The sequence below is a fragment of the Heloderma suspectum genome, chromosome 5, assembly GCF_057233095.1.
Source record: "Heloderma suspectum isolate Gila_16-S chromosome 5, 16-S_ref, whole genome shotgun sequence".
Classification (NCBI taxonomy): Eukaryota; Metazoa; Chordata; class Lepidosauria; order Squamata; family Helodermatidae; genus Heloderma; species Heloderma suspectum.
This window is the reverse complement of record NC_139462.1, coordinates 152,905,672-152,933,342: the sequence shown is the minus strand read 5'-3', so window position 1 is coordinate 152,933,342 and position 27,671 is coordinate 152,905,672. Positions and strand designations below refer to the sequence as shown.

Sequence of the window (27,671 nt, the reverse complement as noted above, 5' to 3'; positions counted from 1 at the left end):
GGCGGAATTCTCTGACATCCCTAGTCTCTGCTTTGCCCCAGCCAGGATTGCACTTGCCACTTTGTGTTGTAGTTGTTTTAAACTGGCTCTGCTTTATCTGTGATATCTGACACACAGACTGCATTTGGAGGTCACAACAACCCAGTTAAAAAAAAAAAGTTAAATCCTGGGTTGTTGTAAATGAAACAGGAGCAAGTGAGCATGCTGGCTCCCACCGGCTGATCACTCCCACTGGAGTTAAACAACCAAGAGATGCTCCATTCCTAGATTGTTTAGTGTGACATCTGAACTGGGAATGCTGGATTGTTGGGGGAGAGACAGCCCAGAGTTGGAACCCATGGGGATTTTCCCAGTTTAGGCATATAATGGGGTGGAAAACTCACCTACAAATGAAGATCAATAACAAAGCAGATTCAGCTGGCAGGAGCAAAATGAACTGGAAAAGATTGGAAGCAGTTAGGAAAGTTGTAAACAGAAACTGAACAAGGCAAGGACTTGATGGGGAGGTAATAATTTTGTATACTTTGCTATATTTCTGTGAGAGAGAATTTCACTTTCCTCTGGACTGACCTTTATTGAGAGTTTTCTTTATTTATAGCGACGTCTACTGACATTTGTACAATTTCATACTTGTCAGAGAGAAAGCCAGAAACATTTAGTTTCAAATTTTGTAAGCTCTGTATGTATGTGTGTAAGATATATAAGAGATTGCTGTATAGTGTTACATTACTCTATTAAATGACTGGAGCAACATGAGTCACTTCCAGGCTATGTGTGTGTATACACACATATATACACACATATACACACACACACACACACACACACACATAAATGAGAGAGAGAGAGATCATTATATAGTGTTACAGTGCTCTGTTAAATTATTGGAGCAGCGTGAGATTCACTTCTATGTGTCTGGATTCCATGTTGTTCTTGTAATATCTGTTGAGTGACTGATGTGGCTACTTCCCACACCAATAGTGCCTTCTGGGAGCTGACAATACTGGCTTGGAGATTACTATGTGATGCTTGGCAACAATTGTTTCCAAAGTGGCATAGTAGCAGCTCCTACACCATTCTGTCAATGTAGGAATTGCCACTACATTTCACAAGTATAACAATAATCTTTAGCATTATATAGTGCTTTGGAATGCACAAAGCATTTTGTATATATCAGTGAACTTTGCTATTTTTCAAGCAGGAGCCACTTCGGCTCTAGGAACAGCCACCAAGGCCACTTGGGAGCCTTTTCTGGGCCGTGGAAGGCCTCTCCTCCCACTCCTTGGGGTCAAGCAGTGGTGCTGTGCACCAGCCCCAGCCTTTTCAGACCTCCCCTTCCCATTCCCCTCCACTTTGTCCAAGCAAGGCCTCAGTCAGTCACCAAGTCACCAGGCAGGCAAATTCTGACAGGTCCACGTTGTTCTCTCTCTTGCCCACACATTTGAATAGTTCGCCCTCCAGCATTTGCTCAGTGCACCATTGCAGCTAGCCAGTCACACTGCTGTTTGCCTCTTGGGCTCCCCTCACCCCAAGTTAATTGGCGGATTCCTCCTGCGTTCTCCCCCCACCCCCCAGCCATCTTTCAGCTGATGAATAGCAGGTCTCCTGACTCTCCATCCCTGAAGCTCCTCCAGTAGCCCAGATTACAGCAGCCAGCCCACTGCTAAAGCAAACAAGAGGGCAAAGCTAGAGAGACCCTGCTGAGGATGAGCAACTACTGCAAAAACAGGGAGGGAGAGGTGGAGATCTGCACTTTAGGTGACTGGGAGCCACCAGTGGCCATTGAGCCTTGCAGTGAATAACGCTAGTATACAGGATCTCAGTAATCCTTACAACAATCCTATAAGGTAGACATGAATCTCATCATTCCCATAGTGCAGTGCTAAGAGGTAGTGGCTTGCCTAGGACCACCTAGTGAATTCATGTTAAAGGCAGGATTTGAACTGGGAGTTTACCAGTTCATACATATCAAGTACACTATACCACACTACACTAGTATATATACGATATGAAAGATTCTCCAGTACACAATAGGAATTCAGAAATTTGAACCACAGGGATACCTTCAGACTAATCAGCAGAATGCCTGTGACACACTCAGCCGGTATCCTCTTTCCAGGGACTAGGGACATTACAGCTGAGATAAATGCAGAGGTAAATACAGAGGGAGGTTGTTTGAACAGGTTCAGTACATGTTGTGTTCCTCCACTTTCATGTAGTTTGCAAGTTGGAAATGTTCATAAAATCTTGTTTGATAAGATACAGCATGCATAAAAACTGTGAGGAATGCAGTGTGCCTGCTGCAGACAATGTTTGAAGCATTAGTGTCTTAGGGCTTGTAAATAAAGGCTACTTACAACCCCCCGCCCTTCCTCTGATGTAAAAAAAAATCCAGTATGTTTTTGTTTTAGACAACTCCAGACCTGGTGTAGTGCAGTGTTTACAAATACTGAGCTACAAATCAGGAAGGCCTCAGTGAGAATCCCATCTCTGACATGAAATCACTAGGTGGACTTCTCTTGTAGCCTCAACCCTCCACAGCAGTATGGGGATAATAATACCAACCTACCTAACCCAGATTGTCATAAGGATTACAAGATGATAATATATATATATATGATGTGCCTTGAACATTCTAAAGAATTAAATACTCAGTAGGATGATATATTCTTCGATGTCAATTCTACTGACAAGTTGCTCTCAAGGAACGATAGTCACCAAAGTGTTACCTTCTTCTCTTCATTCCCTTGTACCATGATTTTTGTTCTTTTCTGCCCCATATTATAACTTGCACATCCAAATGTACCTCAACAGATCTTTATAATATCATCTCACCTTACTGGTGTGTTGAGTTGCTCATTTTTATGAAAGTGTCAGATATTATGGTAGCATCATAAAAAGCATGTATGAGGAAATTGATCATCTTCTACTGTGGTGCAGAGATTGTTCTGGGTGTAGTAAATAAGGTATGGGGCTGTGTAATAAACAAAATATTAAATCTAGTGCACACTTCTCTGTGCAGAAGGTATATCACCACAAAATAGAAGATCATACCGCAGTACATGTTGATAAGGAAACTGGTTTAAGATTACATTATAGGTGACATACATTTTTGCATTGTACAATTTTCATGGTCTTGTTATTGCAACATTAACGGGACATCGGTGTTATTTTATTTTTGTCAGGTTTGTGCATATATATAACCAAGAGATATAACCCCTTGTTCCACCTTCTCCACCCCCCAACCCTGTTTTCCTGTGGCGATTTTTGCATCAGCCACACGCAAATGTGGAATTTCTTCTGCCCTGTTTCTCCAGGAACTACTCTCTTTATACTCCTTTAGAGAGACCCTCTATATGTGAACCTTCTGTTTTTTGAGTTGCCCTACATTTATGAACAAAACTCAGAACTCTAGATTCATTTTTTTTAATTAACAAATGAATTAACAATGACAACTCACTGTTTTGCATAAGTGCATTGTACACATTTCTGTAAATCTATGGGTAAGAATCCAGTGAACAGTTATGCACTTAAGTCCCAGTGAAAGCAATTGGGGATGGGCCACAGGTCAGAGATAATGCATGCAAAAGATTCCAGGTCCAATTCTTGGCATCACTGACTAAGGCACAATCCTATACATATTTAGACAGAAAAATATCCTACAACTCCCAGCATGCCCCAGGCAGTCACCCATGCTCCAGAGACCCTGAAGAGCTACTGCCAATCAGAGTAGAAAATAGTGGGATAGATATACTTCTTATATAATCTCTAAACTGTGCAGCAAATAACAAGGAGATAGTTTTTGCATTCTTGTAGTGCAGACAGAGTCTCCCTGATACAGTGGTAAGCCAACGATTGTGAGGTTATAGTGGGTCATAAACCCATTTATTTTTTCCTTGGAACCCAATCCAACATTTTAAATTATTTTAGCAATGATGATTAGGTCTCTCATTTTCAGTAGATTTATTTTTGGAATGCACATGCTAGCTTTCCAGCAAAAAGGCTTTTAGAAATTTGATTTTGCACATTTTAGAGTTCTCTTTGAAGGATTTAACCACATTCACCCCTTTCTGACATCAATGAGAAACAGTATTTTCTAGTCAAAATTTCCAAATGAAATTTGGCATCCATTATGATCAATGGAACTATAACAGTTTTCAGAAAGATATTACAATCCTGTGGAATAAAAATCTAACCACATTCACCCCTTGATGACACCAGTGGGAAACAGTATTTTCCAGTCAAAATTTCCAAACTAAATTTGGTGTCCACTATGATCTACGGAGCTATAAAAATTTTCAGTAAGATATTACAATCCTTTGGAAAATAAATGATATCCAACAATCATTTCCAATAACTAGAAAAGATAAGAACCACTGTTTCCATTGCTCATATCAAATCCATTCAGTGCCTTGTCCTCTGTCCCAAAGAGAGGTGAAGGCTGTGTATGTCAAATTACCATATTTAATCTTTAACATAGTCATATACAATATATATTGCCATTTACACCTTGTGTGCTAGAAAACAGGTCATTTGTCTGTGATGTTTCAGTTTGTAACTTTAAGTGGGTGGATATGTGTATATCTTTAGAAGGCATGTGTTTTGAATTGTGCCGGGAGTAGGGGTGGCATTCTACATATTGCAGAATCCAAAGTTGCTTGGTATTTTGAAAGCTGAAAATTAGATTTTTTTTTATTATTATTCTGTTCTGGCCCCAAGTTATATTTGAGTGTCCTTCACCCTTTCCTCCTTTATTATTTATAACTCACACTCTTTGAGCAATGACCAGGACTAATCTGTAACCTTATGTCCTTCTGTCTTATTTGCTCACTTTTGGAAACGGGAGGACTGAAGCAAATATTCAGAAACTTCTTCAACATATATAGAAATGTATATTTCATGCTTCTGATACTGAAATATGACTTACTGGAGCTTTTGCTTTTCTAATTCATTCTCAGTGGAAGATTCTTCAAAGGAGAATGTGAGAGGATGAAAAACTTTGCACTTTGTATTCATTGTATTCTAATGCATTTCCATGTTGCTTCCCACAGATAGACAATACATATATAGATGGACAAAAGCTTTAATATTATACATGAGCCAAGTGGGTTGCCGTTTTCTAGTGTGGTTATTAGTTTAATGCTTCTGGGTTTTCTGTGTCTGCCTGTGTGCCCCCCCCCATATAAGCTGTAGCAAAATATATAAATAAATGAAACTATTCATTTGTGCTCACTACACATCATAAGGAAGTGGGGCATAAAACAGCATTAGCAGTGAATCCCCTAAGGGTGGAAGAACCTCACAGGGGTCTGGTCCTCTGAATGGTCTCTGTCACTCCCTAGCAGCTAATGACTGAATGGGATCCATTGCCACTGGGAGCTTTTAATTTCCCGTACATTGTACAGATTGCCCTGATCTGATGCAAAGTGACAGCTACCATTTCAGTACCTCTCATTAACAGCTCTTTGTGCAAGACAGTGGATACCTGTCTTTCCTCTGGGCTGCAATGTCCACAATCCACGTATAGAGGCTGCCTACATTCTCCCTTTGGACAGGGTGCAAAATAATATGGTTGTATGCATAATTAATGGAGCTAGCAAGATACCAGGAGAAGGAGAAGTATATTTATGCTTATTTTGTTTCTCAGTGCTTCTTTGGTGACAAAACAATTACCATACACCCTCCAGAATGGTATGGGGGAAACGTTGCGCTGGCACACAGTGCTGTTACTTAGAGCACAAGGAATGATACAATGTCAATGGAATGGACAATCCAATTAAGCAACATAGAATGCAAAATACGTTAAAAAAGAAAAATGTTGATATTATACTGTTGCAAGAAACCCACCAAAAGAAATAAGGCAAATTCATCTGTCCTACATAATAGGTGGTACATACTGAGCCACAGGTACTTCTAAGTCACGTGGGGTTACAGTAAAAATTGGCAAAGTAGTTTGATTTTGTAGTGTATTGTGAGGCAACAAAGGAAGGTATGTTTTTTATTAAAGGCCACCTAAGAGGATAAAAAGTACAATGGGTTCAGTGTATAGTCCAATTAAAAAAAAAACAATTAAAACAGACACCGCAAACCTTAGAAAAACTCAAGGATGGTAGCATAATTCTAGATAGATAGATAGATAGATAGATAGATGGATGGAGATATTATGGGGAAAAGATATACCTCTTGATTCAGGACAAATCTTAAAAGAATTCGAGTTAAAATAATTCAGGTTAATAAATTCATGGAGACAAAATAATCCAAATGAAAAAGACAATTCCTATTTTTCCAAAATAGGTAATATCTATATAGAGTATAAATTAATATCACAATCCAAGGAACCAAAAATTCAAACAGCAACTATAGGAGAAATTCAGGTCTCCCATAAATTCTATCATCCAGCTGGGGAAAAACAAAATACATCATATATGTGGAGATTAAATCCAATAGTATTATAAAAACCAAACACAAGGGAAAAATACAGGAAGAAATAGAGCAATATTTCAATCAACAATACACCAGACATGCCACCACATATCATATAGGCTGCAACAAAGATGTTAATCAAAGGAATATGCATACGAGGACTGAGTATAATTTTTAAAAAGAAGTTATAACCGAAATCAGCTGTCTAGCAGAAATAGGAGGGTAGGTGAGGCGCAGAAGGAATGATCCCCCTGTGCTTCTCCTGCCTTGCTTTGGATAGGTGGTGGCCTCCAAGTTTGGAGGCGGCCATCTATCTAGATAGGATTGCGCCCTAAGAGTGCAATCCTAAGAAACTGACACTATATACACGCAGGGTTTTGATCTCAGAGCCTCCATCTATCCTATACTCTGCTGGACCTCTGAATCCATCCAGCTCACTCACCTGGAGGCAGGGGTGAGAGACAGAGACTCTCATGGATCTTGCAAACCTATATCTCTCTGAACCCTTCCCCTCTGACCAGAACATCCCCTTTTCACCCTCCTCCTTGGAAGAAAAGCTGCCACTCAGTGGCTGGGAAGGATGAGGGGAAAATCCTCGCTTGCATTTCTCTTCCCAGAGTCATAGCTGTGTCTATGGCTGTAGGAGGGGAAATCAATTATATTCTACATCCTTGGGACACTCTCCCAGGAACAATAGGATTGCTCTGCCCAAGAACCAACAAGAAAAAAAGTGAACTGAGTTTATTAGAGATAAAATCATTGTAATGCTCCAATATGTTAACCAAAATTTTTATGAATATGGAAAAATATTCCAAATTACTAGGCAACAGATTAAAGAAAAAAGCAACATAGAATAGAACTGTAGCATTACAGACAAAATAGGTGCGTGTGTGAAATATATAACAGAAAAGATATTAACACAAATTTGAATAATTCTTCACAAAATTATAAATACCACTCAACCCATACCCTGCAAAAATACAATCTTATCTGGAGGAAAAGAGAAAGAAGAGAAAGATTCTTATAGGCCAATAACTCTTACTATTTTCAGGAGTTGAAAATATTTATGGGAAGTTTAGCACAAAGACTGAACAATTTGGCCCCAAATTATATTCACATGAATCAGTCATTTTTTATGAAAAATAGGCAAATTGCTGATCCAGTGAGAAAAATATGATAAATAATTGATTATAGTTCTAAAAATAAAAAAGAACCTACAGCTATAATATCATTAGATGCTACAAAAGCATTTGACGAATTAGAGTGGAATTTTCTATTACAACTTTGCAAAACAATGAATATGGGGGATGCATTATATAATTTCAATCAGGCCAAATTACATACTAATGACTATGATTCCAATTTAATAAAAAAATAAAGTGGGGTACAAAACAAGGATGCCCCCTTCTCCCTTTTATTCGTATTCTTAATAGAATCAATGGCAAATGTAGTTAGAAATGATCATTTGTTAAAAGGCATCCAAATTCATAATAAAATAGTGATCAGTCTATTTGCAGATGACATGGCATTTTATGAGATTTAAAAACCCAGGGCAATGACATTGATAAAAGAATATGGTGAAGTAGCTGGACTAAATGTTAACATTTCAAAATCTAATATCTTGGGATTAATTACAAGTGAGCAAGCTATTAAAGGAACAGGGAAGAGCTTCAAGATCCTACCTACAACTGAAATGACAAAATATTTAGGGGTATATATCTCAGGAAAACACAAGGAGCCTATAAGGAAAAAAATATATCCTGGAAGTTTAGGGTTTAGAAAGATGAGTGGAGTCAAGAATGCTCATAGAGTTAATCAGAGAGATTATCTGTAAACCTCATGCAAGCTGGTAAGGTATCATATCCTAGCAAAATGCTTAAATTTCTCTCATGGATTTTGAATTCATATAGTTGGAACTCTAACAAATTACATCCATTTCAATAGAGCAGGTGCTTCCAAATGACATGCAATCTCTGCGTGTCTACTGAGAAGTAAGTCCAACCCTACTCCTTGGAAAGTGTGCATAGAATTACACCCTAAATGTGCTTTGCTTTTATTTACTTATCTGTTTTATGCTATTTTCTGCAGACATGTGTGACTGTCTCTGTATGCATGAAAATGGTATTTGAAGATGATAATGGTGATGATAGCTGCTATTATATGCACTTAGGAAGCTGCCTTATATCAGGTCAGACTCTTTGTCCATCAACCCCCATATTGTCTACTCTGGCTGGCACTGGCACTCCAGGGTCTCGTGAGAGTATTTTCTGGTTACCTGCTACCTTATTCTTTTAACTGGAGATAGCTGGGATTGAACCTGGAACCCTCTGCATGCCACCAAACATGTGCTCTACTGCTGAGCTATAGTCCTTCCCTGTGTATTAGTTATTGTTTTGTAAAGCGAGATACAAAAACATTATTAGAAACAAAAGGAACATGATTACATTGTTTAACAAAATTACTAGTATAGAGAGGAAAAGTCAATAAAAGAGAGTCAATAAAGTCAATAAAAAACTGACTGCAGAGAGCCAGTGTGGTGTAGTGGCTAGAGTGTTGGACTGGGAGTTGGGAGATCTGGGTTCTAGTCCCCATTCGGCCATGGAAGCTCACTGGGTGACTTTGGGCCAGTCACAAACTCTCAGCCCAACCCACTTCACAGGGTTATTGTTGTGAGGATAAAATGGAGGAGAAGGAGGACTATGTATGCTGCCTTGGGTTCCTTAAGGAGGAAAAAAGGCGGGATATAAATGCAAACAACAACAACAACAACAACATGGACATCCAACTCTAGTTGGACCCCTGCTCATATATCCCCATTAGGCATTATTACTGTCTCCAGTGAGCATTTGCCTTGAGCATCCCTTCATTAGATGAGAATTCATGTCCTCTTTAAGCAGTGGTTCCAATATAATAGTATCCATTGTTCCTTCAATGCATATATTTCCCCTGAATTCAGCATTTTTGATAGAAGGGAAGTCTTAGAGCTTTTCTAGACAAAACTATTTAACGTGCTGCTTCTGCTTCCAGATTGTTTGCAAAATTCAGAGCGAATCTCTACACTAAGTGTTTTTGTGTGTGCTTTTCCTGCCTTTCCATACTCTCTGCTATATAACCTCTAGGTGGTTTTGTGGTATAGTGGAACAAGATGGAATAACGTAACTATACCAGTGGAGAATTGTGCTTTTTTTCGTGATGCCAAAAAGTACTGGATTTTTTCTGCCCAGCCCCCAACCCCCAAGTGCTTGAAAAACACAGGAGTGAAACTAGAGGATGACATTGTTGTCTAAAGCACCCAGAAACAACCATGAGTGGAGAATGGTGAGTGCACAATAAAAGTCTCATCCAGCAAGTCTCAAAAGCTGCTACAGCAGGGATCTCATCTGTTCATGGACAGGAAGGGGCCATTAGGTCTTTTGCTGTAGGCTGTGGTTAAATAATGCTTACAGCCATTCAGAAAGGCTTTGAAGATCCATTTCTGTGTATTTAATTGGGCTGGAAGGGATGAAACCCACTTCACAGATCATAGACCAACCCAAGCAGCTTCAGAATGCAGCTTTTCATTGGATATTGTCACATCCAAGATGGGCAGAAATGTATGAATCCACTTTTTAAAATCTCTAGTTTAATAAAAAAAACAACCCTCAAGAAGCACAAGACACTTGAGCCCATTTCAGGGGTTCTGTACCTGAATAGAGTAAACATGTGACAAGAGGGAACACACTAGCCCACAGAAGCCAGAATGCTGGAAAATCCAGGTTCTAGCTCATGTGGAAAGCCTCCACAGATAGAGGAGGCTCTCCTTTTCAGACAGCCACCGTCCAAGTAGAGGGTGATGGATACAACAAAGGAGAGGGGTGGGGCTGAAGCGTTCCCTCTCATTGTGTGTTTGCCCCTATTCAGGTACAGAACATCTGAATAGGGCTTTGCTCTTCTGATTTTCTGTTGAATGTTACATTACATATGAAAGAGCCTATTGTTTTAAGCTAGCTGGCGAATAGCTAGGGCATACATAGATCCACTATACAACTGTGTCCAGCTGGTGCAGAACTCGCATTTCTGGGAAGCCGCACCTAATTCTTCAAACAACACCCATCTGTGCATCCACTGAATGTGTGACAGGCAGGGGGATCATGTCTGCTAGCCATGTCCCCAACATCAGTTCACTTGCTTGTCATGCCCCCTGGTGGCTGCGCATTTGGTGCTACTGTGAAACGGGCCTACACCATTATGAAAGGGAGCCAGTCAGTGTTCCTTTTCCTGTGGAGAAGCTCTAGATAGATAGGTAGATGTATTTGCACAGTGGCCGTCTTTCCTGCCGATGTTGATCATATGGCTGCCTTGGCAGGGCGTGGCCAAGCAGGTGTATCATAGTTGGGGGAATGTGTTGTGAGTGTGATCCCATTGCCCCCTAACACAAGAACGGGACAATTGACACTGAATCGGACCCTTATATAAAGGGAGCATAAGACAGCTTCCCCCCCCCCCCCCGGTCTTCCTTTGGTCTTAGGTTATTTTGTTTGGGATTGATAGTATAGCCATTAAAGGATATTTTCAGCATGTCACAGAGCAAATTCTTGGCAACAGTGGGAATCTGATGAAACTTAATATGTTGTGGGTCTACTTAAGAAGTAGAAGACAACAGGGTAGAACAAACAATAGAAAAAACTTTATTTATATGGAACTTGGAGCACGAACATTCTCTTCCCCTGCTTTCTCCTACTTGGCCATACTTAGCTGCATCGGCTAACCAGGAAACAACTTCTTAGCACATAGCTGTTTCTCTTAAAGGGACTGAACACCAGATTTCTGGCACCATGAATACATTACACTGAAAACATTCAAAAGTTGTATAGCAAGTTAAAAAATAAAATCTGAAGGCAATGATGGGTGAATGCTGAGTATAGCCAACTTGTTGTTGATTCTGTAAAAAGTTTTGCCCAGTATGCAAAAGGACTAGAAGATATTATTTCTAATGGGATGAGTCTGTAAGATTCAAATGTGTACAGTGCTATATACCATTTGCCTCTCGTCAGAGGCGTAATTGATATTTCTGGTTTTTATTGTTATGTGTTTGGGGTCAGTATATATTACCTCCAGAGGTACCTTACCATTCAATGCTGCTCACTCAAAGGGACTGAGGATTTTCCCCAATGCAGTCTTTTGGGCAAGTTACACAAAGCAACCCATCCCCTTGACCATGTCATTGCCAGGTCACAGAGGCACACGCACACCCAGGATTTAATGGGGGTGGGGGGACCATGACATGGCACACTGTGGTAAAACTGCCAGGGAGATACTTTCAGTAAAAAAGTAGGAGTAAAAAGAGTTTCAGAAAATGCGACTTTTCAAGAGGGAAGCGGCTGGTTGGCAGCAGATTGGTGATGGCGTCATCTGTTGTGAAGGAATTCAGGCTATTTTCACTTCGCACTAACTTGCTCGTGAAGATAGCTCCTAGATCTAGACTTTATGTTGCACAGAAATTGCAAATTTTTGTTTCTGGGAAAATGCAACACCCACACCCACACATGTGCTATTGTCTATTACAATGAACTTTTGTTGTAGATGTGTCATGAGCACCTGTTATATAGTATCTGGGACACCATACTGTACCTTGGAAAAGGCATGAACATTAAGACCTATAAAAACAAAAACAAAGTTGTAAATATCACCAAGACTATTTCCTCCTCTCTCAGTGTTATGCCCCATGTCATAAACCTTTCTCATTTCCCCCCATTCTTAAAATGTAGTTCTTTCAAATCTCTGTGTTTTCCTTGTCCACCATAGGAACACACACCTTCCACTTACAACAAAAGTATCAGAAAAAGTATTCTGCCCTCACTCCCAGAAAGGCTGACCTTGACAACAATCCCAGCTGCTTATGAGATATTGTGCCTCTGGTGCTGACTGGGAGCTCCTTCACACTGAGCTTTTATCCTGCAATTGAGACTACTCCTTCACAGAAGTTTGTGGGCTCTTTACATGACACCGTGATCATTCAAGGCGTCTCCTACACTAAATGCCCTTTGCTCCATTTTTAAATAGATCGCAGATAATGAGCTATCAAATTACCCCATTGTGTTCCGCTTCAGTTTCCTCTGTGAAAAGACTAAAAGCAGCAAAAAGAGAAGCGAGATCAATGAAAGATAATGGAAGACTCAGATATGGGGAGAAGGAGGGGGAAGGGGGTGGGGGAGAAGGAAGCACGTGAAAAAGGGAGTTGTTGTGATCCTGCATTTAAAACAGAAGCAGAAAGCCCCGTTTTAAATGCAGGATTTTAGGCTGGTGTAGAGATGCCCTGGGATTCATCCTAAAAATAAAACTGTTTTTTAATCCATCACCAAGAAAGGCCCTGCAATATACAGTTCCAGAGTTGGTAAAACCATAAATGTTGCCTTTGACATGAGACATTATGTTCACCAAAGCTTTTTTGCTCACAAAACATGTTAGAATATGCCAAGTCATATGGCTGTTTTTTAAGTTTAGGACAAAGAAGTTAGTTCTGTGAGATACAAGGTGCAGAAATAGGCAGGCATAAGTCCCAGACACAGCAGTTGGGCAGGTTGAAGCATCATGATTGACAAGTTGGAAGTGCTGTGCAGTTTCATTTGAGGGATGCTGTTTAGAGATAATACAGAGCACTTGTAGTAGACAGGGAGCAAACCCCAGAGAAACATTTACTCTCTCTGTTTCTCAGTGTGCCACACATATGACCTCAGTGCATCACTCAAGAAATCAGGTAAGAAGCTACGATAGATGAAGGAATTTGTATTTTAAGCAAAAGTCTACTTTAAACATCAGCAGTGTGCTTTCAGAATTAGAAACAGGAATTTTATAAGACATTTTGTACACTAAAATTTTCAACAACAATAAATGTCTACAGCAGTTCTTGTTTACAGAATGATAATAATATTAAAGTGCACAACACCATGAGGTGTACAAAAATAAAATTGGAGCTACATCTGGTAACAGACTATTTTATAATCCATATTAGTGTAATACCTCTATTAGGCCAACCAAAAGGACACAAAAATGTGTGCAAGCTTTTGAGATCTTCAGATCTCTATGATTTTTAATGTAAACCTGAGGTAAAAATAAAACTTCTCCAACATATAATTAGCAGAGGAATTGATAAATGATGGATTCCTAATTGAGCAAAGTAGGATATGTCATATTACAAAAGAAGCAGGTGACCTGATGGAATGAGGCCATTTTGTTCTGCTGATGGAAAAAATATACTTCTCAACGGGAGCTTGGAGAGTCTATTGTTCAGTAAAGGCTGGTTTTCAGCAAGCCCAGGTTACACGGCCTCTTTTAAGTCTGGATCATCAGCCTATTTCTCCCACTATTGAGCAATTACTCACAGGACTTGCAGTCTCATTGTCTCAGGTGATCAGATCCCTTCCTGTGTTCACAAGAAGGTCAGAATCTGGCCATTAATGCCTGTATGAATTCCTCTAACATGGAAGGAGACATCACTGCCATTAAAAAAAAGAAAGAAAAGGAACGGGCTGTTCCATCCATTCAACACCTTTCAATTGCACAATAGCACAAAGGAAATTTACCTTCCTTAAAGGGTATTGAAGTGTGCATGTTAAAACACCAACTTCACAAACCCGGCTTTTTTGATTAAAAGTTTAAGAGATTGTGTCGAAGCCCTCCTTTTTAATCATTGCTAGAAGTGATGTATTTAAAACACGGAGGACAATCCACATCACTAGAAAAAGCCCCTGCTCCCCCACTGAAATGAATGGGATGGGATGTGCCTCAAAATAATCTTGTGCTTTTGTTTACCTCCCACTTCACCCATGGATTGTGTCCAGAATGATTTAAAGTTTTTTATTGGGTGGTCATGTCTATTCTTTGGACGTGTATGTTATTTTACTTTAGTAAAGATACAAAAACTACAGTGTGTCTGGTTTGGCCCTCAGTGGGTCCAAGAGAGAAAGAGAAAGGAAACGGTATTTAAAAATACAGAAACCACCCATTTAATTAAATGGCAGCGCTGGGGATTTTATTTAGTTTGCATTACAGAAGGAATTTAGACTTCCACTGCTACCACCTGCTGCCAAGCTAAGCCCGGAGCATTGTTACTGTGTCTTTACAGATGCAGGTGAACTTAGTGCTCAACCACTTTCACAGTCCAGAAAGCATGACATTCCTTGTTACCAGTGGGAGGAAAGGCTAATTGAGAAGTGTGTATAAAAGCTGTAATGAGTAGCATTTACATGTATTGATTAGAAGTAGGGCCACCGTCTCTCATTTATCACTACCAGCAGCTGTGAAATTTTTCTCCCCACGTCGATTGGCACGGCTCATATTCCCGCTCCCTTAGTTCTTTATTGCTTTTTCCTTCTCTCTCTCTTCTCCCCCTCCCCAGCCCTCCCTTCCCTCCCCTCCCTGAACCAGAAGGCTGATCCACCGGCTGGAATGGGCTGGTAATTACTCCAGCGACTCCACCAGCTGCCACAATTGCCAAACTGCTGGAGTGAAAAATTCCATCCTACATTTCCGATTTTTTACATTACCACTGCATAATCATATTTGACGAATAATTAACCTGGGTTAATACTTCAGAGAGCCATTTGCAAGTAAATTGATAAGCCGAGTGCTAGAAAAGGGGCTTGCGTGGTGGGCTAGAGGCTTTAGGCAGCTGCAGACAACAGCCAACTGGCTAGTATCTTCTAATGTATGCACACCTCCTGACCATCTTAATTAAGAGTGGCATGCAGCCACTTGGTGTCTAGCATGGTTTCAAAAGCAGGAGAGGTTTATATCATGCAAAACACTGAACTTTACAGCACCTTACTTTAGAGAAATGATGGATACTTTCCCTATCCTTTGTCTTTTGGTACAATTTTTGTTATTATGTAAATTAAATTATGCTGAAAGTTGTCACTGACTTCAGTGGGAGAGGAAATGTGACAGGTACAGTAGCTATTTCTGTACTGTGAATAACAACTGAACAGGGCAGCTGTGTTGTGTAACTGCACTGCTGACTGAAACTCAGCACTCATATGAAGATACACAGCTGTTTATACTGAGGCAAGTTGGTAGTGAAATGAGTAGGGATGTCAGAGAATTCCGCCACGGATCTCGGCGAGGCCAAATGGCAGTGCATTCGGCCTGCCAAAATCTGTGGCGGAATGAAGCCCCCCGCCCGCCCACCCCACGAAAGGCGCGTGAAACGGAGCACTTACCTGCTGCCATCTGCACTGACTTGCAAATGGCGGCCGCGTCTGCGGCCACCATTCGCTTCCTCATTATAGCCGTGATAGGCTACGTAAATAATTACGTAGCCTATCACGGCTAACACAGGGATGCCATTTGCGTCCCTGCGGAGGCCATGATAGACTACGTAAGTATTTACGTAGCCTATCACGGCAAAAAAACCAAACAAACAGCAGACACAAATGGCAGCGGCTACGGTGGCTGCCATTTGCGTCCCCTTTTTTTTTGCTGTTTTAGCCTACGTAAATATTTACGTAGCCTATCATGGCAAAATACAGGGATGCAAATGGCGGCAGCTATGGCAGCTGCCATTTGCGTCCCTGCAGGCTGCCCAGCGGCCGGATATCCAGCTGCGGGCAGTCCCGGCAGGCGGCTCTGCAGAATCTCTGCGGAGCTGGCCGGACAGAATTTCAGGGGGAGGGACGGAGCGCCTCCCCCACACCGCCAATGTCACCCTTCGAAACAGGTAAGTGACTTTCGTACATCCCTAGAAATGAGTTGATAGTACCAACTGCAGAAGCACCAGATCTAGGCCCTGGTGCTGAGCCTGAGTCCTTTGGCTACCTTTGGCTAAACAGGTTGTGCCAGGTTCTTTTCCCCCCTTTTTTAAGCACTAAGGGTGTGCATACACACCATGAAAGCCAGTGTGGTGCAGTGGTTAGACTGGGATGCAGGGGATCAGTGTTCTGGTCTCCACTTGGCCATGAAGCTCACTGGATGATTTGGGGCCATTCAATGATAAAATGGAGAGGCGGATGGCCTTGGGTTCCTTGCCAGAGGAAGAATGGTGGGATATAAATGTAAGGCTAAATAAATATTTATTTAAGGTATTTCTATACCTCCTTTCTGCAACCAATAAAGGTGGTAGATCCACTGGAGTATGAGTAGCACTGCGTTTCATACCTCCTTCAGCTGTGTCAAAAGCCTATAATGTTTCACAGGAGCCCAATTAAAGTAAGCGGGTTTATCACTCAATAATTATCATATCAAGTTATGATTTGCATGTATGATTGAGCCAGCACAGATTACTCACCAGAGAAAGAACTTTCTCATCATATTAATTCAAACAATGGGTTGGATCCAGACTTAGCCATGCTTAGAGTAGACACATTTGAAGTCAATTGGACTTAATTCTAGATCCAGCCCGACACTTTTTAATGGTATCCGTTGGTATATTCAGCTGTCAGTCAGTTCTTATGTGTTGAATAATCAAGTGATGTACATGCCTGTGTTAAATGGCCCAGGAATTTGATATAAAATTTTTAAAGGGCACCTCAAGTAGAAAGGTGGCCTTTAAAACAAGGACACCTTTCTACCTAAGGGCCCTTTAGTACTGCTAAGCTATTGCTGCTCTTCTGTCTGCTGAAAGTAGATCTAGCATGGCACTCAATACAGTACCGTATTCCCTGTTACAAACCTGTATTACCTGTCCCTATGGCAAAGGTACAAATGCGGAGGGGCTGGCACATTATATGCCAGCCATAGCAACCCCAATCAAGAGTTGGTTTATTATTGAGGAACAAAAAGTGGAGGGGGCTGAATCGAGTCCCCCACTCCATCTCCAGAACAGATGGTGTACAAAAGAAAGGGCTCTACTGATGCAGGTAATGGCAGCAGTACAGCAAGGAAATGCAGGGCAACCAATGCAGAAACTCAGGACATAATCAAACACATCACCAACTGACTCATGGACCACTCATGCACTAGGTGAATCAATGGTGGTCTGCCAACCCACGTAAAAAAGACTTCTGCTGCAATTCCCTTCAAAGCCAGAAAAGGACAACACATTGCATGCACATCCTTAATTTGGTTAAATAGAACTGTTTTGGCTTATGAGGCTGCAGATTGCATTCCTACTTTTAATTCCTTGTTGTGCAGTTAAAACCCAGAAAACCCGAGGACAGATTCTCATGTTGCATTTTTCATGAAAGGATGCACAGCTGAGTGCAAAACGCATGCACCACTCTCATCAGATCTACAAAAGGCGCACACACACACTGGCATGTGTCCCAAATGCTTGGAAGCAGGAGTGTGATGCTTTCCTGGTCACTGCTTTCATGCCTTTTAAAGAGGCATACACCAAAATTTTAACCCTTCAGCCTTGATGAGGGATGAATGGATTTTGAATTGAAATATGTGTGTAGAGTACAAAATATAAAGTAGGAAGCGAACCTGAATAAAATGAAACCATGCAAGGCTCTTGGATTAGTCTCGTTTTCATAATGTAATTGGAATTTCTTCTTCCTCTTGACTCTAAAAAAGTCAGTTACCTTATTGGCCTGTTTCTGTTTTTATGTAGCAAAACTGCTATCATACCTAAGCTAAAAATATGCGAGCTTTTGGGAGTGGGGAGGGGGTATATGTGTGATTTCGTTCTTTAACAGCAAGGTGGCATTGTATGGAATGGCTTGATGATTTCCGAGGAATATTCTTTTTATGTTCCATTAATTTTGTATACAAATAGACAGTTCTTAAAGTGTGCTGTGTGTGCTTTTGAGATGAAAAGTTACTATAAGCATTTGTCACTGTATGAGGTAATGTAGAGGGAAGTAGTTCCTTTTCAGAGCTCAACAGTAGCACTAAGTGAAATCAATGACCAAACAATCTAACACAATTGGTCACATATTGATAGAATTAAACACTGCTGTTAACGTGACTCGTCATTGATCTGACAAAAACAGTGTCCGGGGGTAAAAGTTGCCTGAAGCTCTTAGGCTCTGTCTGAATCGGACATAACATTAAATATAAATAAATCATTGTCTATGTTCTTATTTCAGAAGAAAAATGTAAAACCTTGACCTTTTTATTGTAATAAGCAGAACAGGACAATAAAAGTTGAGTTCTGCTTTCCTGTGCTTACACAAAAACTACAGCCCCGTGTCAAGTTCTTCCCCTCCAAAACTTACTCCATGTCCTGACATCATTGTGTGGTGTGATTCCTTCCACATCACTCACAGAGGCTAGTGGAAGTGGGGAGTCACACGATGTAATGATATTAAGGCAGGAGATTAGTTTTATTGCATCTTGGAATTGGAAGGGGAGCTTCTGTTTTGAGCAACAGCCTTGTGTTGATTATAATGTACTATTCTGGCCTGAGGCTCTGTAGTGGAACAATGTTTGTCCTTTAAAGGAAAAGTACCACGTAGAGACTTGGTTTGCATGATCACCGCAGCCCACTGGGGCTTAGTTATGCCGGCAACCATTTTGGATATTCAAGCCATGGCTTATCGTGTCATCCATATCTGGTGAGGGTGGGTTGTTGGTGTGATGTTAAGTGATTGGATTCCTAAAAGAGAAATTTCAGAAGGATCAGGACTAGTTTTTCATTGGTTTCATACAAGTCACAGAAACAAGTGTGTGTATGTGTCAGGGTTGTGGTGGTGGTGAATTCACATCTTGATATTTCACACTGTATTTCAAAGAGAAAAGTGTTACTAAATTAAGATATTGATTCCATGCCTATTTATTTTCAGTGTAGAACATCCCAGACTGGTTAAGAGGTATAGCCATATAACCACCTAGTGGCTGGCTTGAAAAGGGTTTTTAAAAATCTGCATACTATTTTTATGTATTCATTTATTGCATTATTTATGCTTCCTGCACTGAGCAGGGGGTTGGACTCGATGGTCTTGTAGGTCCCTTCCAACCCTATGATTCTATGATTCTATTAATTGCATTTGTATCTGCTGGCCTTCTTCTATGGAGCTGAGGCCAAAGTACATTATCCTCACAATTCTGTGAAGTACGTTAGGCAGGTGCAGCAGCCTATACCCCACACATTTTGGTTTAGTGCATAAGGACTCAAATAAGAGTCCTCTTATTTACAGGAAGCCACTGTATGCTCAGAATTTAAAACACACACACACATACCACTGAACCTTGTGTTTTGGAAATTTGGGGAATCCAGGGCAGTAGCGTGGGGCATTCCAAGTTTGTACAGCTTACACTGCCTCAAACACAACAGCTATATTGGAGCAGAAAGAGGAAGGGGAAAAAGGAAACAGTGGGTATTAGGATACAGAACATGGGCAAGTAATGTTGTGGGGTGGGATAAGATAATGGAGAAGTCTGAGTCCACCTTTGGAGGAAGTGACACCTTCCACCCATTGAGGCATTTTGGCAGGTAGATGGGGACAGTTGAAGCACCTCATTTTTCCTCTGTGAGAAGGAAGCTCTCTGGAGATTTCTTTAGGGCTCTGACTGGGAGGGGCCCCTTACAGAAAAGCACAGGTGTATATGGTGGTGTCTGATGCCACAGTGTGGAATTAATCCGAGGAATGGATGGTGTGTGAGGAGCCCATTGTGTATTATATTTTATACTGTTTTACTTTACTTCAGTAAACAAATATCTGAGGCCTGATTCATATGTCAACACAACCATGAGGAGCCACTTCCCCCTGGTCCAGTCCCATATCACTTCAGTAACATCTTGTTGGAAGATTCACATGTGCAGATGCATTTGCACTGGGAGGAGACCATGTCATTTCCCCAGCTGTGTGGTCCTTCCAGCCTAATGTTACTGAAGTGCATGAAATTCAACCATGAGGAAGTGATTCTCATGCTATTGCAATAATATAAGAATTGGGCCTAAGAGTGACTTGGCTATTGATACAGGAGAAGCAGAGAGCACAAGTGACTCATGCTTCCTATCTCTCCATTTTTTCTGTCACACCCAAAATAAAAATATAACAATTCCCACCCTTCCAAGGGGCAGATTTGCAAACTCCTAATGTAAGGGCATCATGCATATCACTCTGCTGCGGGGTTCTATTCACGCATGTGATGGACAGGTGTGTAGAAGGGAGGTGCAAATCACATGTTTCCTGTTTCCCCCAGCATTTCTGTTGTACCCAAAGCTGCTCTCATCCAGGTGATAAGAGAAAAACTCCACATTTCTTCAGTAAACTGATAAAACTGTAGTTTTAAAACTTTGTATCTGGAGCAGTATACAAATATTGTAAATAAACAGTTATTTAATTCAGGTGGTGTGTGTTTTTAAAGGCTCAGTATAAGTCATTGAAATGTTTCATATTCCAAAGGAGCATTAAGATTTCAAAAGTAACAAATCACTTTTAGGAACTAAACTAGATGTGAGATGCCTAGCAAACTTAATTCCATTACATATCCAATGGAGACGGAGGTGGGCTGGGCGAAGCAGAAGCATCTGGGTCCCCTTTGCTTCTCTGATGAAGGAGCAAAGACGACTTAGCTGCTTCTGCTTTGCTTGCCCCAGCTCTTTCCTGCAATGGGGGAAGGGAGTGGGTTGGGTCCCCTTTGCTTCTCTGATGGAGGAGTGAAGGGGACTCAACTGGCTTCACCCACCCCATCTCCTTCCCCCATTGCAGGAAGGAGGCAGGGCAGGTAAAGCAGAGTCAGGCTGCCCTGCGCCCCTATCCTCTGCACCCCCACCTCTGATCTCTGTCCGGAGATAACAGTGGGGATGGCAGGATGCCTGGTGGCAGGACTTGGCCCTGGCCAAGGAGGGTGACTTCTTTCCTGGTGCAGGTGAGTCCCACCACCCCACATCTGTTCTATCCAACCTCAGATCAAAGATGACAGCAGAGGTTCTGCTGCTGGTGTGCAACAGCAGTGGAATTCTTGTTTTTATCTCTGATCTACCGTGGGGGGTGCCTTCTGAGGGGATTGCTCCGGGGGGGGGGGTGGCCTAGAGCCTAAGTCCCATCCCCTGGAGGAGACCCTGGAGACTCCTTAGGCTGGATTGCAGTGGCTGGCTGGCTGGATCTGACCCACAGGATGGAGGTTCTGCATCAGTGACATATACTGACTTTGCCTTGGGTCTGTTGAAGATGCATTTACCGTGGAAGTACGGCCCCAGTTGCAGGTATTTCATGCTATTAACATTGGACGTTACATGCAATATTCTTATTATCATCATTGTCAGTCATTGTCATCATTACCATCCACATGGCAGATGAAAGAATTCTATGTTGAAAATGATAACTTCCTCCTTTGCTCTGATTTTTGGCTCTCTGGCTGTTCATTCTTCCTGCCATACTTTGTTAGCCGTTACAAATGCTGGCTTTCCTTTGATGCATTAAATTAAAACTATTTTTAAAGTAACATTTTTGTTATGGTCCATCTCCTGGCTGCTGCTGAACACCAACATGCATGATGAATATCAAATAAAAAACTTAGGTAGAAAATTGCAGCCATGCTTAAGTACAGAATATATCTACTGTTCTGCTGAATGGACTGGCAGGTACATTTTAACATCTCAGTGATCAGAGTTGGACTTTAATGGGACAACATTAATGCAGCCCTGAAGCGAAGAAAGAGCAGCCAAAGGATGAATTTGTACCTCAGCCCTCTCGTTATTTCCAGTCTTTTACATGTTGATATATGCATGGTGTATTCTAACAGCCCAGTGCTGGGAATTGTAAGACATTTTTCTGTCTAAACATGCATAGGATGTTAATATATTGCCAGAGTGGCATGGGAGACATTACCAACTGCTAGATCCCTCATCACTCCAGCAATGTTTGTTGGAAGCCATCTCATTTAGGGTGCAATCCTATGCATGTTTAGACAGAAAAAAGTCCTACAACTCCCAGCATGTCCCAGCCATGACATGAACATGGTTATTTCCCAGTCCACTCAACTGCGCTATGGAATTGCTTCTACGGAATTTACTAAAGCAGCGTAGTAGCATCTCCCACACCACTCTGGTAACCTGTGAATGCTGAGCTTTCATTATCAATGGGACTAAACTAAAATGGCTTTAGTTCAAACACTTCGGCCTTAGCAAGGTTTGGGGACTGAGTCAGCCAGAGCTAGGATCTCTAACAACCTGCATGTCTGCTATGAATCGGTAGGCAAGAGCAAACTATCCTGTTTGCAGTTTTCACAACCTGCTGCTTCATAAATGGTGGAGAGAGCAAAGAAGAAAAACCTAATTTCTTCTTGTATAACTCCTGTGACTGCAGAAAACTACTGTGTGTTCCTGAGAATTTTATTAGAGCAATAATAAGAATGTAAGAAGTGCCCTGCGGGATCAAAGCAAAGGTCCCTCTGCTCCAGTATTCCATTTCCATCTTTGGCCAGCTAGATGCTTCTGGGAGCTCACAAGCTGGATATGAAGGTGGATAGGCATCCACTTCCTTTGTTCCCAGTGTCAGCACTCAGAAATATATTGACTCTAAACATGGAGGTAGCATCTAATCATCATGGCTAATAGCCACTCATAGACCTATCATCCATGAACTTGCCTAATCCTTTTCTAAAAGCAAGTTCAGTCAGTAGCCATCACATCTTGTGGTGAATTCCATAATTTAATGGTGTGTTTTATAAAGAAGGGCTTCACTTTGTCAGTCTGAAACTATTGCCAATCAATTTCATTGTGTATTATTATGAGGGAAGGAGAAACAGTGGTCTTTATCCACTTACTCCATTGTATGTTTTGTGGTTAAAATAGAAATTCCTCAGATATTCATAGGCTGCAATCCCATACATGTCTACTCAGAAGTAAGCCTCATTGAGTTAAGTGTAAGTGTATATAGTTAGCAAATCAGACTGAGAGGCTCCATGTTAGGTAAGCAGCAAAGATGTGGGTGCACAAGTAATTGCACTTTAATTTTGTGAAGCCTATGCAGGACTTGGAGATTGTACTAGTCTATCTAAACTGGAAGACCACAGATATATCCAGAAAGACATGAGCTCCTTGTCTATGAGGGAATAGGAAAAGCAAGTGTTGAGTATTTAATATGAATTGTGAAACTGAAAATTATTGCATCCTAGATAATGATTTCCCAAGGTGCGGTAAACTTTGATATCCCCTTGGGGGATCACATTCAGTAGAAATCTTTGCTGTGCAAAAATATGGAGAAAAGTATGAATATCTTAATTCTGGAAAAAATTACCAGAAAAAGTCACCATGTAGTAACTATTCCATATTAACTTAATATATGCATGATAATTGGAACTCGGTTTGGATTCAAATGGCCTTATTAGTCATTGTTAAATGCTATGTACAGAGTGATAGTTAAAAGCTGTACAAATTGATTTTAATTCCCCCTGTAGAACACCATTTGAAAGCAATTACATGTGGCATGAGTTTCCAGGTACTGTGCTTGTCTGTAAAACCTTCTCAGAAGTTGCTGTTTTGTTTATCCTCTTTATATAACTGTTCATACAGGATTATATGTGTGAAGTCTCTTTCGTTGCAATATGGCCACAAAATAAAATCTAAATGGGGTTTCCAATTGGCTTGTATCTTTGCCTTCTCTGCGTTCATGAAATGCTTAGAATCTTAAGAGACGAGGCTAGAACTGGTTTTTTCCCCTTAGACAATTGGTTGACCAAGGGCAACTCTTTAGAAGAGTGAGAGAGTTCCATGACACATTATAATATATAATATAGACATGTGAAGGAACTTTCATAATAAATTATCCCAACTCTCATCATCTAAACCTGAACTGCTTTCAAAATTCATAGCAGCCCTGCTTGATACATCTCTAGGGAAAGTCTTAATCCTTCAAATGAGAGGCTGGAAAGCTTTTGGCATGATAGAGTATCTAAGATAAAGTCATGAATATCTGTCAAGACTGCTTTAGGAATTTTGTGCTTAACGTCATCACCTATAATTCTCATGCCCATAGGATTCCTCCTGTGTTTTAAAAATCACTGATGCACTTTGATTATGGTGTGATCATCCAGAGGCTGTCTGAAGTCTGGATCTCTGTAATATGGTACACCATATAATTAGTACGTCTTTCTGTAAATTAGCATGGAAAATGTTTAGTCAGCTGGACTGGTACACAGGAATGAGGGAGTTACTAAAAGAATTTAACTTGATCCAGCGGCCTATTGCAGACAGAAAGGCTCTGATAAGCAGTGGAGCTTCACCACCTGCCTTCTCATTCATTTCAATGGAAGGGAAGACCTGGATGCATATTCTGATGGATTCAGAGTTGCCCCCTGTATTGAACTGATTGGATGAGGCAACCTGCATGGGCAGTTCGGAGTACATATTGATCTTTGCAGCAGAGTAGATCGTATGTCCTGCCAGCTACATTCTTCCTTTTGAGCACAGCAAAGACAGCTCTGAGAAAGTGAAGAGGACTGCAAGTTTTCATAAAGTTACACACTCTCAATTGATTATATTAATATATTTACAATCTGTATAATCAGTCTGAGGAGGCCATTAATAATTTTATAATCCATAATAGTGTTTTTTTCTTTTGAATTAGGTGGACTCTTTAAAAATTTGATAAAAGACATTAATTCCACTCTAGTTTTAGAGGCATTAAAGCATTCAGATTTGGAAACTGACAGAACTACTGCTAGTGACACTTTCTATTCTATTTTTATTGTATTATCATCATCATCATCATAATCTGTGGCATTTATATACCACTGAAGATAATAAAAAATCTCTCAGCAGTTCACAATATTTTAGCAGCCTTATAGAGTAATAGTTTTTAAGGTGATACCAGAACAAGATTTATATATTGCCTCTATTTGGTTTGGGTTCTGGACTTTAGGAGTGTAATTGCTATGTTGTTCCCAGTGAGTGGAAGGAGTTAGGAATCTGGATGTCATTCTTGGATGACATTGATGATCTAGACTCATTTCAATCTGGCATCCAGACTTGGTTTGGCATTGGAACTACCTTGGTCACCCTGATGGTGACCCACACTGGAAGAAATGCATTCCTGTTAATTCTAGACCTCACAGCAGCTTTCAGTACCATAGATCATGGTATCTTTCTAGACCACCTGTTGGAGGTGGGAGTTGGAAGCAGCAGTGTTCCATTCTGTTTAGCGGGTTAGTTCCAGAATGTGGTGGTGGCGGTGATGGTTTTGATCCACTCAATGGCAAGTGCTATGGCATTACATAGAACTTTTTTTGTTCCCCTGCAGTTTAACATCCACATGAAATTGTTGAGAGAGACCACCTCTCTCAACTGAGGCGTCATTAGTATGGTGACGTCACGGATCTCTATTTCTCCTTTGCATCTCATCAGGTGACATAGTAGAAGTGTTCAACAGGTGCCTGAGGTCCATAGTGAGTTGGTTGGAGACTAATAAGCTCAATTCAGTTCATGGAAGTATTTTTCCTGGGTAGTTCATGTAACCAGGAAGGAAATTTTAAGCTGTCTTGACAGGATTGTACTCATGTTTGCACCTTGGGGTTGCTGTTAGAAATAGCTCTTACTACAGGAATTCAGGTAGCATCTGTGGCATTTCCTCTCTCCTGTTTACTGTGCCAGTCTAAACAGGTGGGCCCCCTTATGGACAAATACAGCTTGGCCACAGTTTTTATTTATTTCATTTCTTTATTTATTTCATTTCTATACCGCCCAATAGCCGAAGCTCTCTGGGCAGTTCACAAAAATTAAAACCAAACAACACACAATAAAACAATTTTATTTATTTATTTATTCATTCATTTATTTATTTCATTTATTTATTTCATTTATTTATTTCATTTATTTCAGTTATCCATGCCCTGGTAACATCCAGACTATATTATTACCAAAAACACATTGTATGTAGACTATTCAGAAACATCAATTGGTTCAGAATATGGAAGCCAGATTATTGACTGGGATTAGCCATTTTGAACATATTTTGCCAGTGCTAAAAGATGTTTTCTGGTTTCTTGTGTGTTTCTGGGCACAATACAAGGTGCTGAATTTGACCTATAAAATCTTACATGGCTTGGAACCAGGGTATCTAAAGGAGTGCCTGCTCCCATTTGAACTTGCCTATCTGCTGAGATCATATTCAGAGGTCCTTCTCTTGTTGCCACTACCTTCAAAGGCAGCAAGCAGAGATAGGGCCTTTTCTATGGTGGTACTGTAGGCACCGAATATTCTCACCGAGAGATGTCTGCCTGGTGCCTACTCCAATGAGTTTTCATTACCAGTTTATTCAATTATCAGGAATTTATTTTCCCAAACTTTTACAGTGCAGTCCTAAAAGGGACTGTTGTAGGGAAGGAAGTGGTGGACTTACCTTGCCTTTCCCCCCAGTAGTCAGCAGTTTTTACCACCACCACCCCTTGAAATCAGTGGGGTGGGGTGGAATATGTCAGCTTCAGGGTGGTGTAGTCAGTGGGCCCAATCTTGGGGCCTCTTGGGGAGATAGAAGGGCTTTGGATCCATTGTTTTTCTTAGTAGTGTTGCTGTTTTATTGCTTTTTGATGTGCTGCTTTTATTAGTCCTTGCATGTGCATGAGATGGCCTGCACATGCAAGAACACTTGGTGTCTGCATCAGAACAGACATAAAATCCTGGAACAGGGCAATTAAAATTTTATTTTGCTTAATATTATTTTAAAAGTTGGTTACGATACAGCAATAATTGCATGATTAAACCACTAAGACAAAACAGCTTCACAGCCAAGTTGTTTCTGTATGATGCCCCATCCTTTGTAAATTCTGTTTCTGTTCAAAACCTCAAGTTTGTGAACATTCATGGCATCACTCATCCGATGTACAGCATGTAATGCAGTGTTGATAATTTCTTAAGCCATGAAGGTCCAATGGGACAGAGTGTTGTATTTTCACTACGATGATATGTCTTCTTATCTCTTCTTGGCTTCCTGGCCCAATCCTATACATGTCCATTCAGACGTTAGTTCCACTGCATTCAATGGGGCTTATTCCCAAGTAAGTGAATAGGATTGCAGCCACAGATGTGTTTTGAAGCTATTACACGACTTCTCAGGCATGGTTCCTCCTCAGTATAATAGAAATTATAGGGACCTCCCTCACAAGGTAGCTGTGAGGTCCAACAAGCCAAAAATAAAACAACATTTTTGATGTTGTCTTTATTGGACATGCTTCTCCCAGGGTATTAGGAAGCATTGTGATAACTCCTGAGGAGGGCGGTCTAGAAGCTTCCAGCTATCTGTACAATAATGCATCTGTGTCTTCTGCCCAGCATGACTAGCTTCTTAAAATAATTGTCCCCGTAATTGCATGCCAACAGGATATCCTAAGTTTCTAAACCAAGATAGATTTGTTAGAGGATTGGTGTTCTTTCTATTGCAGACTGT

The 27,671-nt window shown here is 40.8% G+C and overlaps 1 protein-coding gene across 1 annotated transcript in view; it reads left to right on the top strand.

Moving 5' to 3' along the window:
- Window positions 1-27,671, top strand: part of POU6F2 (POU class 6 homeobox 2) — a 475,368-nt gene that overhangs the window by 155,390 nt on the left and 292,307 nt on the right. The gene's annotated exons all lie outside the window — the stretch shown is intronic.